The sequence below is a fragment of the Pelodiscus sinensis genome, chromosome 1 (genome assembly GCF_049634645.1).
Source record: "Pelodiscus sinensis isolate JC-2024 chromosome 1, ASM4963464v1, whole genome shotgun sequence".
Classification (NCBI taxonomy): domain Eukaryota; kingdom Metazoa; phylum Chordata; order Testudines; family Trionychidae; genus Pelodiscus; species Pelodiscus sinensis.
The window spans coordinates 16,422,834-16,438,058 of record NC_134711.1 but is presented as its reverse complement, the minus strand read 5'-3'; the positions used below and the strand labels follow the sequence as shown (position 1 = coordinate 16,438,058).

Below are 15,225 nucleotides of genomic sequence, written 5' to 3'. Positions count from 1 at the left end.
CTGCACCCTCTATCCTCCCTCTCTTGCCCATCCTCAGTCTCTTTCATCAGCCTGGGACAGACGGTTGGGTGCACATGCTCTGGTCTTTGCTTAAGGGATCTGGAGTGTGAGAAGGGCTCTGATCAGCTCTTGGAGCATGCATTTACTGTGGTGTTCTAGGTGCAGGCTTTGGCAGGGTATTTGGATGCATGGGTGCTCAGAGCAATGATAAGGGCTTGGATACAGGACTGGGTTCATGCCAGGGGTAGGAGTTAGTGATGTATGCTCCATTTTGTCACTGCTGGTGACTCCTAGATGGTGGTGGAGTGTGCCTAAGGCAGGCTCACCCATGGCCTTGCCCTGTAACACTACCTAAAGCAGCAAGAAAACTCCATCCCTGGTCCTGTGTTGAAAGGATACAGAATAGTATATGTTGAACCCTGACATCAGCACCCCTCTTTTTCCTCCCCTGCCGTGCACACAAAGCAGCAGACTCCCAGGCGTGGTATCAGCTGCAAGGCAAAGTGCAGGACATCCACAGCAGTGGGGGGAGGGGCATTTAAGTGCTGGCACTTGATATCCTCTTGCCCACACCAGTCATGATCACCTGACAGAGGATACAAGATCTACCAGTATATCCCTATCTACTGGTTGGTGACCACTGCCTCATAGCGACTGTCTGTCCAGGGTCAATGTGTCATATCATAAGAACATAAGAACGGACGTACTGGGTCAGACCAAAGGTCCATCTAGCCCAGTATCCTGTCTACCGACTGGCCAGCACCAGGTGCCCCAGAGAGGGTGGACCGAAGACAATGATCAAGCGATTTGTCTCCTGCCATCCCTCTCCAGCCTCTGACAACCAGAGGCCAAGGACACCATTTTATCCCCTGGCTAATAGCCTTTTATGGACCTAACCTCCATGAATTTATCCAGCTTCTCTTTAAACTCTATTATAGTCCTAGCCTTCACAGCCTCCTCTGGCAAGGAGTTCCACAGGTTGACAACACGCTGTGTGAAGAAGAACTTCCTTTTATTAGTTTTAAACCTGCTACCCATTAATTTCATTTGGTGTCCTCTAGTTCTTCTATTATGGGAACTAATAAATAACTTTTCTTTATCGGCCCTCTCCACACCACTCATGATTTTATAGACCTCTATCATATCCCCCCTCAGTCTCCTCTTTTTCTAAACTGAAAAGTCCCAGTCTCTTTAGCCTCCCCTCATATGGGACTCGTTCCAAACCCCTAATCATTTTAGTTGCCCTTTTCTGAACCCTTTCCAAGGCCAAAATATCTTTTTTTAGGTGAGGAGACCACATCTGTACACAGTATTCAAGATGTGGGCGTACCATAGTTTTATACAGGGGCAGTAAGATATTCTGGGTCTTATTTTCTATCCCTTTCCTAATAATTTCTAGCAGCCTATTTGCCTTTTTGACTGCCGCTGCACTATCTGTGGAAGTTGTCATAGAACTGTCCACGATAACTCCAAGATCTCTTTCCTGATTTGTCGTAGCCAAATTAGCCCCCGTCATACTGTACGTATAGTTGGGGTTATTTTTCCCGATGTGCATTACTTTACACTTATCCACATTAAATTTCATTTGCCATTTTGTTGCCCAGTCACTCAGTTTGGTGAGATCTTCTTGGGGTCCCTCACAGTCTGCTTCTGACTTGACTATCCTAAACAGTTTGGTATCATCTGCAAACTTTACTACCTCACTGCTTACCCCTTTCTCCAGATCATTTATGAATAAATTGAAAAGGATTGGTCCCAGGACTGACCCTTGGGATACTCCATTAGTTACCCCTCTCCAATCTGAAAATTTACCATTTATTCCTACCTGTCTTTGTTTCCTGTCTTTTAACCAGTTCTCAATCCAAGAAAGGACCTTCCCTCTTATCCCATGGCCATGTAATTTACACAAGTATACTATAATCCAAGTATACTATATCTACTGGATCCCCTTGTCCGCATGTTTGTTAACCCCTTCAAAGAACTCTAATAGATTAGTAAGACAGGATTTCCCTTTACAGAAACCATGTTGACTTTTGTCCAACAAATTATGTTCTTCTGCATGCTTCACAATTTTATTCTTTACTATTGTTTCGACTAGTTTGCCTGGTACTGAAGTTAGACTTACCGGTCTGTAATTGCCAGGATCGCCTCTAGAGCCCTTTTTAAATATTGGTGTCACGTTGGCTACCTTCCAGTCATTAGGTACGGAAGCCGATTTAAAGGATAGGTTACAAACCACAGATCATAGCTCAGCAATTTCCCATTTAAGTTCTTTTAGAACCCTTGGATGAATGCCATCCGGTCCCGGAGATTTGTTAACATTAAGTTTTTCTATTTGTTCCAAAACCTCCTCTAATAACACTTCAATCCGGGACAGTTCCTTAGATTCATCACCCACAAAGGACGGTGCAGATTCAGGAATCTCCCCAACGTCCTCAGCCGTGAAGACTGAAGCAAAGAAATCATTTAGTTTCTCCGCAATGGCTTTATCATCCTTGATTGCTCCTTTTATAGCTTGATCATCTAGGGGACCCACAGGCTTTTTAGCAGGCTTCCTGCTTCTAATGTACTTAAAAAACATTTTGTTATTTCTTTTTGAGTTTTTGGCTAGCTGTTCCTCAAAATCTTTTTTTGCTTTTCTTATTACATGTTTACACTTGATTTGACAGTGTTTCTGTTCCTTTCTATTTATCTCACTGGGATTGGACTGCCACTTTTTAAAAGATACCTTTTTGTCCCTCACTGCTTCTTTTACATGGTGGTTAAGCCACGGTGACTCCTTTTTAGGTCTCTTGCTATGTTTTTTAATTTGGGGTAGACATTTAAGTTGAGCCTCTATTATGGTGTCTTTAAAAAGTTTCCATGCAGCTTTCAGGGATTTGGCTCTAGTCACTGTGCCTTTTAATTTCTGTTTAACTAACCTCCTCATTTTTGCATAATTCCCCTTTTTTAAATTAAATGCCAGGGTGCTGGCCTGCTGAGGTGTTCTTCCCACCACAGGAATGTTGAATGTTATTATATTATGGTCACTATTCCCAAGCGGTCCTGTAACGGTTATATCCTGGACCTGATCCTGCACTCCACGCAGGACTAAATCGAGAATTGCCTCTCCCCTTGTGGGTTCCTGCACCACCTGCTCCAAGAAGCAGTCATTCATGCCATTGAGAAATTTGATCTCCACTTCTCTTCCTGAGGTGACATGTATCCAGTCAATATGGGGGTAATTAGAATCACCCATTATTATAGAGTTCTTTATTTTGGTAGCCTCTCTAATCTCCCTCAGCATTTCTATGTCAGTATCGCTGTCCTGGTCAGGTGGTCGGTAATATACCCCTACTGCTAATTTTTATTATTATATCACCGCAGGTCCAGCCCTGCTCCACCCAGCCTCGTACAAGGGCACTGCTTACAAACTGACATACAGTAGCCCTCCTGGCACTGAGCTGATGCCATCATGCTTCTTCTTATTGTGGGCAGGCCCATGCCACACTGTGCTACCCTGCCTAGCACCCCTCTAACCCCCTAGACCCAATGCCACAGCACCCAGAGACCCCCACAAATTACTATGCCTATTGCCCTCCCACAGATCGCTATGCCCTGTGCCCTCCCATAATCCCCCGCCAATATTCATTAACTGTTCAGTTCCCCCCATATTCCCACCAGCACAACTGCAGTGCTCCTCAGACCCCACACGCTTCACAGTGCACTGACACCCATAGATCTATCTCCCCCACTGCACATCCCCCCTTCACTTCCCACCACCTCACCAGTCCACTGTCCACAATACCAAGCCTTGATAACAGGCGAGGGTCCAGACCCATCTGTGTTACTGTGCCTGCTGCCACAGTGCCATTGTATTTCCCTTAATAAAACTCCGTTGTGGTGTTTGGCTTGGCTATTTCACAACACCAACAGAAAGTAGAGGGTTGAATCTGAAATCATTGCCTTGATACTGACAGTCCCCTTGAAAAACGGTTAGAGTCCAATCGTCTAGGCTATCCACATTAACAGGGTGGTCAGGCTAATCAGGGAGCAAGGATGCTCTTAGTTTCCTGTGCTCTGTGTGTGCTTAATTACCCTTGTTCAGACACATTTGGCCCCAGCTTAGCATAGAGCTAGTCTTGCCAGATGTTTTCACCAATACTGTGCACACTTCCCATTATGTCACACTGGACATTCCATCATCCTGATCACATGCTGAAGACAGTGCTATTGAATCAATAATACTTTATAAATTTTTTTCGAAAATAGAAAGTTAAAATAATGGACTGACTGCCTGTGTGTTCAAAACTGTACACCTGGGAACCCTACATAGAGCATTTCTCAGAGCTGAGCTGTGGATCTGAGCAGGGCCAGAGACACAGGTGCCACAAAATCAGCACAGGAAGCATGTCAGTGTTCGTAGCAGAGTCACAGAAGCAGGCCACAGAGCAGACTTGTGCTGTATTCAAAGCTGCAACAACCAGAGCCAGGGTGGCCAGACAATCATCCATGTGAACTAGACGCAGATTAGAATCATTTCTAAGGAACAGTGAAACTGGAGATGAGTCATGGGGTGGAGCTGGAACCATCTGGAGCCAGTTTCATTCAGGGGGACACTGGGCAGTAGTCCTAGTGTATTGAGATTCCCCCAGTCAAGAGTACAGGTGCAACATGAGAGGATTTTTCCAGTGACAGAGCACGTGTCTGAGCCACATCATGTCCGCACTACAGCCAGGTCCTGAGATGGGGCCTGTGACTTGTGATGAACAGAAATAACTTCCCTTGCATTCCTCATACACTGTGATATCCCACCGTGTGCCTTCTAGTGCATTTTTATTTTCCTTTGAGCTTTTCATGGTTCTAATAAAAATATAAAAAAATGTAGCAGTGTCTAGATTGGCAATATTTTGCTCCAAATCATCCCCCCTTTCAGAAAATCTTGCCCCTTTTCTTATCCGGCCTTGGGTATTTGCACAAGAACACTGACCTTCTCTCTGGGAAAATTAAGTGTGAAGAAGGACTTAGAAATAACTTTGTAGTGTAGACGTACCCTAACTAAGAGACGTTAATTCGAATTAACTCAGAGAGGCGCTACACATGCGATCCGCTAGGTCGAACTTAATTAGAACTAGCGGAGCGCTTATTCGAACTAGATAAACCTCATTCTACAAGGACTAACGCCTAGTTCGAATTAATTAGTTCGAATTAATGGCTGTGTAGAATTGATAGAATTGCTAAGCTCACCCCAGTACTATATCTGTAACAGGGACCAATTTTGTGCAGAACCTCACATCCATTACAGTGATATACAATTTTCTCTATAATCTAGTTACAATATATTATTTTTGACAATTAACATTTTTGTTAACTGATTCTTTAAATGCAGTATTGAGTATCAAGTCATACTCATATGTATGGGTATGACTAGACTACAGGGTTTTGTCAACAGAATTTTTGTCGACAGATACTGTCGACAAAGCTTCTGTCGACAAAGAGCGTCTAGACTACATCCAGTTCTGTCAACAAAGCAAGACGCTTTGTCGACATAACAGTGTGGACGCAAAGGACAGTGTAGATGTAATAATGCCTTCTGTCGACAGAACTCTGTCGATAAAAGACATTATTCCTCATAGAATGGTGTTTACATATGTTGACATAACTCAAAGGCAGTGTGGACGCAGGTATAGTTTTGTTGACAAAAGTCCACTTTTGTCGACAAAACCCTGTAGTCTAGACACACCCCAAGTGTTCTACTTATTTCTTTCAATTCACATCCATAATACTTTTTCTACAGTATCTGTTCCACATATATTTTCAACACGCAAAAACTTTCCTGTACTACACACATCATTATGGAAGGTACGTTTACTTGTCCAATATTCATACAGAACTGTTTTATTGTTCATTCATCTGCTTTATGAACTATGAGTTTTAGGGGTTAGGAGGCAGCATTTTATAGGGTAGCTTCTGGAGCAAATGGGAGGAGACATGGAAAAATAGGGCAGAAAGTTGAAGATTATAATGCATGCATTGATAACAGGGAGCATATTTTATTACTAATGTATTTGCAAATACTGTTCTTATTATTACTCGGAATTTATTAGCTTTAAGTACATTTTTTTCTTGTGGTGGCCAGTCCCTTTTCTGTCTGTCAAGTCATGTTTTCTCTTATTTGTCAAGCAATGACTATAACCAAGGTTCTAGGTAATAGCACTCTCAAAAAACATTAGATCATCATTGATGGGATACATCCTTTTTTGGTCACACATCAATTCTGGAGAATTGTGCATGGTCCTTAACTTAATGTATGTCTGTATTGTCAGTGGCTTGACAATCAGGCCATGTTAATATTGTTTGACCTTGCTTATATGTATGCAATATTCATCTCATATTTTCTAATTGAACTCACTGTTATATGGATTGATTTTCCTATTTTCAAATTCACTAACTATTTCCTGTTTTGAACAATTCTCAGGGAAATGTTTTGAGGGAAATGTTTTGAGGACCAAAAACCCCAGTTCCTCTGAATTTGTGACCCATGGACCAGGAGCAAAAGGCCCCCGCCCAAGGCAAAACACCAGCATCCCCTGAGTCCGTTAGCAAGGAGGTAGCAAATTGAGAGATTTTTCTGCCAAAAAACACAGTTCCTCTGAATTTGTGACCCCTGAGTCCGTTAGACAGGAGGTAGCAAATTGAGAGATTTTTCTGCCAAAAAACACAGTTCCTCTGAATTTGTGACCCCTGAGTCCGTTAGACAGGAGGTAGCAAATTGAGAGATTTTTCTACCAAAAAACACAGTTCCTCTGAATTTGTGACCCCTGAGTCCGTTAGACAGGAGGTAGCAAATTGAGAGATTTTTCTGCCAAAAAACACAGTTCCTCTGAATTTGTGACCCCTGAGTCCGTTAGACAGGAGGTAGCAAATTGAGAGATTTTTCTGCCAAAAAACACAGTTCCTCTGAATTTGTGACCCCTGAGTCCGTTAGACAGGAGGTAGCAAATTGAGAGATTTTTCTACCAAAAAACACAGTCCCTCTGAATTTGTGACCCCCTGAGTCCGTTAGACAGGAGGTAGCAAATTGAGAGATTTTTCTGCCAAAAAACACAGTTCCTCTGAATTTGTGACCCCTGAGTCCGTTAGACAGGAGGTAGCAAATTGAGAGATTTTTCTACCAAAAAACACAGTCCCTCTGAATTTGTGACCCCTGTAGTCAGGAGGTAGCAAATTGAGAGATTTTTCTGCCAAAAAACACAGTTCCTCTGAATTTGTGACCCATGGACCAGGAGCAAAAGGCCCCCGCCCAAGGCAAAACACCAGCATCCCCTGAGTCCGTTAGCAAGGAGGTAGCAAATTGAGAGATTTTTCTACCAAAAAACACAGTTCCTCTGAATTTGTGACCCCTGAGTCCGTTAGACAGGAGGTAGCAAATTGAGAGATTTTTCTGCCAAAAAACACAGTTCCTCTGAATTTGTGACCCCTGAGTCCGTTAGACAGGAGGTAGCAAATTGAGAGATTTTTCTACCAAAAAACACAGTCCCTCTGAATTTGTGACCCCTGAGTCCGTTAGACAGGAGGTAGCAAATTGAGAGATTTTTCTACCAAAAAACACAGTCCCTCTGAATTTGCAACCAGCCAGCAAAGGTAGCAATTCCTGAGCAGTTATACCGAATGTCATGTTTGTTTGACAGAAACTGTGACCGTCACAAAAACGGAGCGGTTTCACTTTTTGCCTATACACCGGCATCTGCGGGGCAGAGGCGCCCAGAGCACCCCGGCAAACGCTCCCTAATTCCCGGGCAGGAAGAAGAGAGCACGCCAGCCAGCCTCGGCAGGGCATTAGGCGCCGCTCTGCAGAGAGCCTCGCAAATGTGCCTGAGAGCTGCATATTGACATCTCAGAATCCCCCTCCCCTCCCGCGGCAACCCCGTCCCGGTTCAGCTCCTGCAAAGCGGCGTGGCCATGCTGCTGCCTACGGATAGACTCCGGAGCCGCGCGTGCCCCGGTTGCTGAGCGCAGGCTGCCCACGGGCTAGATACCCGGTCTGCAGCTGCCGCCCTGTCCCGCTGCCCGCCTGCCGGCTGCCAAGCCAGCAGGGCAGCGAGCCCAGGCTTCTCGAGGCGCGCGTCCAGGCATCTTTCTCGGAGTAAAGCCCCCAGCTGGGGGGCACCCGGGACATCTCAGCCAGTGCACAGTGCGCGCTGCGGAGCTTTGACCCGAGCAGCGCAAAGCCCTGGGGGAGGGAAACGCCGGGGCGGATTTTACACGTGAAGTGCCGCCTCTGCTAGTCTCCGAGCTGCGCCGGGGATGAGCCCGGGGACTCACTTCCCTTCCTGCCCGCCACACCCAAATCACACCCTGCCCTGCCGCGGGGTGACCCCACGCGCCGCCCTAGCCCGCCGGATCGGGACGGCGCCGAACTTTCCTGGAGGAGCCCGCGGCGCAAGCGACCCCTGCCGTCCAGCCCAGCCCAGCCCGAGCCGCGGGACGCCGCGCGGCTGAGGGGAGAGAAGGGGGACCCCGGCTCCAGGCGCTGCTCCGCCCGCCACGCGTGTCCGTGTCCGAGCCCGCCCCACCCTGGCGTCCGCGCTGGGCCCCTGGCCGGCCGGTGGCGAGGCGCTGTACCTGCTGGGTCCCGCTGCCACGAGGGAGCTGCTCCGGCCGCGGCTGCTCAGCTCCGAGCCGCTGCCTGTGGCTTCCGCACGCCCCGGAGCGAGCGGCGGCGGCTCTCCGCAGCCAGGGAGCAGAGGGCGCTGCTGGCCGCCTCTCCCCGCCAGGCAGAGGCGCCTCCGCTTGCGCGTGGCACGGCCCCGGTGTCCCGCCGCTGTTGGGGGGCTCTGAGGCAAGCGGCGGCGCTTCACGGGCCGTTCGGAGCGGCGGAGTATCCTTCTTCCATCCCTCCCCCCCCCTCCAGCCCGCCCGCTGTGACACACACACACCCTCCGGCAAGCTGGCTGGAGTCCGCGCACACGCCTTCCCCACGTGTCAGCCAGTGCACACACATGCCGCCACCGGTCCCAGGGGGTCCCCTCCCTCCTGGCCGGCAGCAGGCAGCATTGGTTATGGGACAGGGCCTCGCAAATGGGCTCTGAGCAGCACCGCTTAGCAGGTGCCGCCCAGCCGGAGTCCTAGCGGCCTCCCTGCACCGGTAGGTACTGTGGTCATGTAACATCGCCCTGACACGGTTCTTGGATTCCATCTCTGGAGCTCCATGCATGGGCCCAAGGGCTGTAGCAGACCGTTCCGTGGTCTCGGCGCCACCAGGAGGTATGCAGCTTACACTCACATTGTTATTGGCCGGGTGTCAGCCCGGGATGTAGAGATAGGTATTGCACACACTGCCATCAGCATCCTTGGATGGAGGCCTTGGGCACTAAAGCTTCGGTGGAACCTAGCTGCATCACTCAAGTCTGTAAAAAGTTTTAGTAACTTAGGCAGATCTAAGGTTGGGTGCAGAACATTAGAGCAAAAGGGATTGTTCCACTCACCTAGAGATGATGGATTATTTTCAGGGGGAAACCTCCTTCCAGCAGTGTAGGGACTTGGTAGCATCTAAGCAGTGTAGGGACTTGGTAGCATCTAAGCAGTGTAGGGACTTGGTAGCATCTATGCTACAGCTGTATAGTGCAGCACCATAGCTATGTTGCTGTAACTTAGATGTACCCTGAGCCACAGGGACAGAGTATCCGGCAACCTCAGCCTCACCAAAGAGCATTACTCAGCAGACACCAGAGCCATTAACCATTGACGCAGTCCCAGAGCCTGCACTCCTTTGGTGGTAGACCCTACAGCCAGTTAATGGGGGGGGGGGGGGGAGAGAAAGAAAGAAAGCTATTCATGTTGTCTGACTTGGGCAAAAGAGTATGGCCCACTGTCCAGAACTAGAGTTGCTCAGAGTCAGACATGGTAGCTGGTTTCAGCTAAACAGTAGTAAACGGGGTAAATCTGTCCCTTCCCCAACAAACACACTATATTTTGTGAGAGCCTCACAGATCACAGGTTGAGAACAGACTTCATCGATAGAATCAAAACATTTCCCAGGCAGGGTGTCCTGGGTTCCTTCCCCAAATTGGCTTTAATCATCCTACTGGAAACACATTGAAAATTTCTAGTCAGCAATTGGTTTTTAGAACAAATCAAAGGCTCCTTCAGTAAGAAAACTAGAGACCAGTCAAAAAGTCCAATGCAATACACAGGGAATTTCCACTAAGACTAAACTCCCCAACAAAATTCACCAGTTCCACTTCAAATGAGTTTGAGCTGTATGTGAGGAAAAGAGGGCAGAAATTGGACCTATATCTGCATTTTAAATGGTCCTCTTATTGCTGAAAGGTAACTTTGATACCTATCTATCATGGTTAAAGTACCAAGTTTTTCATCATAGTCTCCGATGTGATGTTAATGTTATTTTAAGCACTTTAGGGAAAAGAGCATATTTTTGCTGTGTGTGTATACAGCACAGTGACACCTTGGTCCATGGCTGGCTTGCTGAGCTGCTAGCACAATATGAATAAATGAATTACATTAGCATTTATAGTAAGCTGACTGGACACTTGACCTTAAATAGAGATTAACAGTCCCTGCTTCATAGAGCTTGTGTTAAATGCATCACAAAAGTAGCACGTTTTAAGAAATGATTTGAAGGAAGGCAGTATGGTTGTTCAGTAAAACCAGGGAGCATAAAGAATGCGAAGCAATAAGGACAGCTTTGATTTTTTTTCTGCTCTAAGGGCTGCAAAAATGGATTTCATACCTTGTTTCCCCCGTTTAAATTGTATAGAAAATACAGATGATCTCATTGCAAAAATAGTTTTCACACTGCTTTTAACCCCTTGCCAGCCCCTGGTATCAGAATCCCAAAAAGGGCAGTCAAAGCCAAAGCTCAGAACAGGGGCAAATCTAAGGCTGGGAGTAGCAGAGAGCTTCTTAGTCAGGTGCAGCTCAGGGTCCGCACCAAGAGTCAGGGTCTGAGTCAGATTTTTGGGTTCAAGTAAGGAGGTAAAGTGCAAATCAAGTCAAAGTCAAGTGAAGAATTCAAGAGCAAGGAGTACAAATGGTCATAGAAGCTACAGAAGATCCACACTATTGCCCAGAAACTTCCTGGAATGCCCTTTAGTTTATATAGGGCAGGAAGTCAATCAGATGCATTGGGGCAGCAGTCTATCAAGCCCTTGAGGTGGAACTTCCCTTGATCGATATCCACAGCGGGTCATGTCAAATGGAGCACAAGTTGGTTAGAGCTGCTGCTGGGTAGCCTGGATATGTCAGTCATCTGGCAGCACTACATGCCTGCACTATAGAAGGGGGGAAGTGGGGGAGCAGACACCTTAAAACTGCAAATTAGAATATGATAGTGTTTTATACAGAGCAAGTCAGAAGTGTTTTTAGTTCATGGAGATTAACTTTTCCTCCCAGTTCACAAACAGATTCTGTCCTCTTCCAACAGACAAAATTAAGTGAAGAAGAAATAGGGATCCTACAGGACTGACAAAGGCAAAATTCCCATTTTACTTTAATGAGTGATTTGCCTCCCTCAAAACCACAGGACTGGACTCTAGATTGCTCTCAAAATGTCTGATCCTACAACCGGTCCAATACCCCTGAGAGATGCCAGGCACCCCCAACATGTGTTATAATCAATTGAAACTGAAGTCCCTCAGAACTTCCTAAGACCTGGCTCATATATTAGACCTATTTCAGAAGAGAGGCTGAAAACATAAAGTAACTTGAATGAGTATTCTTATCTCATTTCTTAACACAGCTTGCATTGTCAGTGTAACATCAAATAAAACCACTTGGAAGTGGTTTTCTTTCAATGTCCTCTTTTCCTCTTGTGGTTTATTAGAATTAAGATTTCTGAAATCAACAGAATCCATAAGTTTAATGTGTCCAAAAATATGCTAAAATATGTGATTAAAATAATTAGTCCTTATATTTATTGAAGCTGATGAAGCCAAGATGCCCTCTTGTGGCAATTTGACAATGTGTAAAAACTGAGTATCTAATAATAACTGTTCTTTCTGTGTAAAGGGAACATTTCTTTTTGGTCTTTAAGTTAGGCATAGCTTTAAAACCAATGGCAAGGTTGCTGAAGGTCATTCCTTAGTAGCAGAATGAAAAGACATATTTAATATTCACAGAGTATCTGTTTTAGGATCAGATAGTACAAAATGTGCAGCCATAGCCAGCATGGTATTTTAAATCATTGCTGTTAACAAAATACCGCAGCAGGCCTGCAAGTATCCTACCCAGTATGACAGATTTCTCCAAACACACTGCAAATGGCTGAAGTTTCTATAGGTGGAAATTTTGCAGTGGTAAGGTGTTATTTGAAGGAAAACTAGTGGGGGAAAGGTGAGCTTCACGGGTTCCTGTACATATGAGAAAAATGTGTGTTAGTTTCCATGAGACCATCTGGGTCAAATTCCATAGTCCGATTTACCTGGAGAACCCAAGACACTTTAAACACAGCACTGTGTTTAACTGAGCAAAAGTTGGGACACTGGATAATTTTTATTATTTTCTTTTTCTTTTCTCATGTAACAAAAGTTAAAGGAGGAGGTATGAGTTAGATGATCAAAAAGGTCTTTAAAAAGTAAAAAATAGAGTAAAAGTTAAGTCATGAAATAAATACTGCCCAGCTATTTAATACCATCTAAGAGATGCAATGGGCATTTTACAAACAAAAATATTTTCTTCCTAAGTAAATTGCCATAGTATAGACAACCTCTTACAAAAGTTTTTATGATGGAAAAATTTAACTACAGCATGACTGTTGGGTACCACTATATTGTTAAAATTTATGCTTATGCAGACTTCAATTTACAGTATTACTATTTCTTCTATACCATAAATGTGTAGAGCACTGTGCAATGCATCAAACAATCCAAAGAAATTATCTGGAATGAATAACTTGCAATCTAAGCCCTGATCTACTCTAGGGAGTTATTTGAAAATAACCCGAAATAACGGGCTGGTTATTTGAAAATCTGCACTTCCACTTTCCTTGGGGAATAAGCTTATTTTGAAATAGACATTTCGGGAGTTATTTCAAATTTAGTTATTTCAAAATAATTTCCTAGTGTAGACATGCCCTAAGGGTCTAATCCTATACCTACCAATGTTAGTTGGAGTCTTTCCATTTAGTTCAGGGAGTATTGGATCTGGCACTCTAGGGTAATGTACAACATAGAGTGAAGTGGCATACAGCAATTATAGCTGGACTTTGGAGGAGGATACAGATTGGGGAGTCATGCCACATGAGGGAATCAGTATAAAAAGACCTCCTGAAAGTCATGGTTTTAAAGAGGGATTTGAAAGACAGGAAGCAAATCGGATTGCCATTTTTAAGTCTTTCCAGGTATGTCTACACTAGCTCGTTAATTCGAGCTAGGTAGGCAAATCAGGCAACCAGAGTTGCAAATGAAGCCCGGGATTTAAATATCCCGGGCTTTATTTGCATGTTCCCGTCCAGCCGCCATTTTTAAATCCCCCTTAGTTCCAGCGAACTGCCCGCAGCTACACACGGCAGTTTAAAGTTAATCTGAACTAAGTCCTTAGTTTGGATTAAGTGTTACACCTCATTCCACAAGGAGTAACAGTTAATCCGAACTAAGGATTTAGTTCGGATTAACTTTAAACTGCCGCGTATAGCCACGGGCAGCTCATTCGAACTAAGGGGGATTTAAAAATGGCAGCCGGACGGGAACATGCAAATAAAGCCCGGGATATTTAAATCAAATTAATGAGCTAGTGTAGACATACCCTCCTAGAGTAAGGGCAGTTTACAGCTCTGAGAGTCACAGTTCAGTCCTGGTTGCCTTTATCCAGGGGATGTGGGGGAAGAAAACTAAAACAGCCCTTTTCTGGGTACCACTTAATTCTCCCTTTACACCATCTCAACTGTGCTGGCCCGAGAGTTGAGGGATAGAAAGGAGACCCTGCCCACTGTCCCCCACATGTAGGAAGGGGACTAGAGGCTGTTTTATCCCAGTACTATTAACCATGATACAGACACTCACCCAACTGAATGCAAAGACTCTATGCCTCTGCATCAGTTCATAGCCTCCATCATGATGAGAGCAGGGATGTCATTTGTTATGGGGTAAGGGGTGCAGTCATACTCCCAGAACTCCCAAACACACTGTTATAGAGCTATATCCAGCACTTTCCTCTCCCAGCTTTGCTGGATATAATATAATCGTACACGGTGTTCTATATGCTGACATAACTTTGCACCCTCTTTAGAATTTTTCTATAAAGATGCCCCTGATCATGACCTGGCCCTTTGTTCTCCCTGCAGTGTAGCTTCAGTAGAACCTCCACGCCATTGCTTTTAGGCAGTGGTTGTCAGAAGAGCTTGATATCAAGAATGGATTTCTCAGTGATTTTAAATACATTTGTTTATTTATTTAAATTTAGACTAAACATGAATAGATAAATGCGGTGACATGGACAACTGAATTCCATTCTCCTGTCGCTCAGAATGCAGATCTACTAGGGAGACACACAGAAAATAGAGAACTTACAAATATATTCTGCTTTTAGGAGGTTGAGAGTTGAGTTATTTTGGGGGGGAGGGGAAGTTTGCACCTTTCTTGCTCCGTAACCCTGTATTTCAGGTTTTACATAGTCCAAAAAAATCTGATCAACATGTAACAGCAGAGCTGGGAGATAAGAATCCTCTAGGCATACCAAATGAGCAAAGAATTCAGCAGTAAATTTTTGGCTGTAATACCAGGGTGAAAAATGATTGAATATCAGAACTTCTGAAGCTGTGTGCTTTACATTCACTATTTTATTATATTAGCACCCAGCACACCCAACTGGATACTAGGTGCTGTACAGCTACCAAATAGAACATAGTCCTTGACCTATTCTTCATTCTCTAGAAAAGGAACAGGGCGCAAATAGATATATATATATATATATATATATATATATATATATATATATATATATATATATATATATATACACAAGCACACACAGAGAGAAAGAGAGAGCGAGAGACAGAGAATTCAAGGCTGACATTTGACATTCAGGGTACATTTACCCAGAAACTGAAAGATATAATTTCCAGATTGAGGACACATAACTGTGCTAACTCTGATCTAGCTAGGGCACTAAAATAGAGATGCAGCTGCAGCTGCAGCAGCATGAATGATGAGAGCGACTATCCACCCCAAGTAGGTACTGAGAGTTTTGGATCCATACTCAGGGCAGCCAGTTCCTCCTGCCAGCATG

At 44.9% G+C, this 15,225-nt stretch overlaps 1 protein-coding gene and 2 long non-coding RNA genes across 4 annotated transcripts in view; 2 read left to right on the top strand and 1 right to left on the bottom strand.

Annotated features, from left to right (window-relative positions):
* Positions 1-8,905, bottom strand: part of SEMA3D (semaphorin 3D) — a 215,505-nt gene extending 206,600 nt beyond the window's left edge. For both annotated transcript variants that reach the window (XM_014570492.3, XM_006117129.4), the window contains exon 1: positions 8,605-8,905. The gene's annotated coding sequence lies outside the window, so the exon portion shown is untranslated. The remainder of the gene's footprint in view (positions 1-8,604) is intronic.
* Positions 1-15,225, top strand: part of LOC102448637 (uncharacterized) — a 113,695-nt gene that overhangs the window by 1,651 nt on the left and 96,819 nt on the right. The window lies entirely within an intron of this gene.
* On the top strand, positions 6,884-7,728 carry LOC142829054 (uncharacterized). Its single transcript, XR_012903254.1, has 3 exons — positions 6,884-7,129; positions 7,200-7,325; positions 7,557-7,728. It is a non-coding gene; the product is annotated as an uncharacterized LOC142829054 (long non-coding RNA).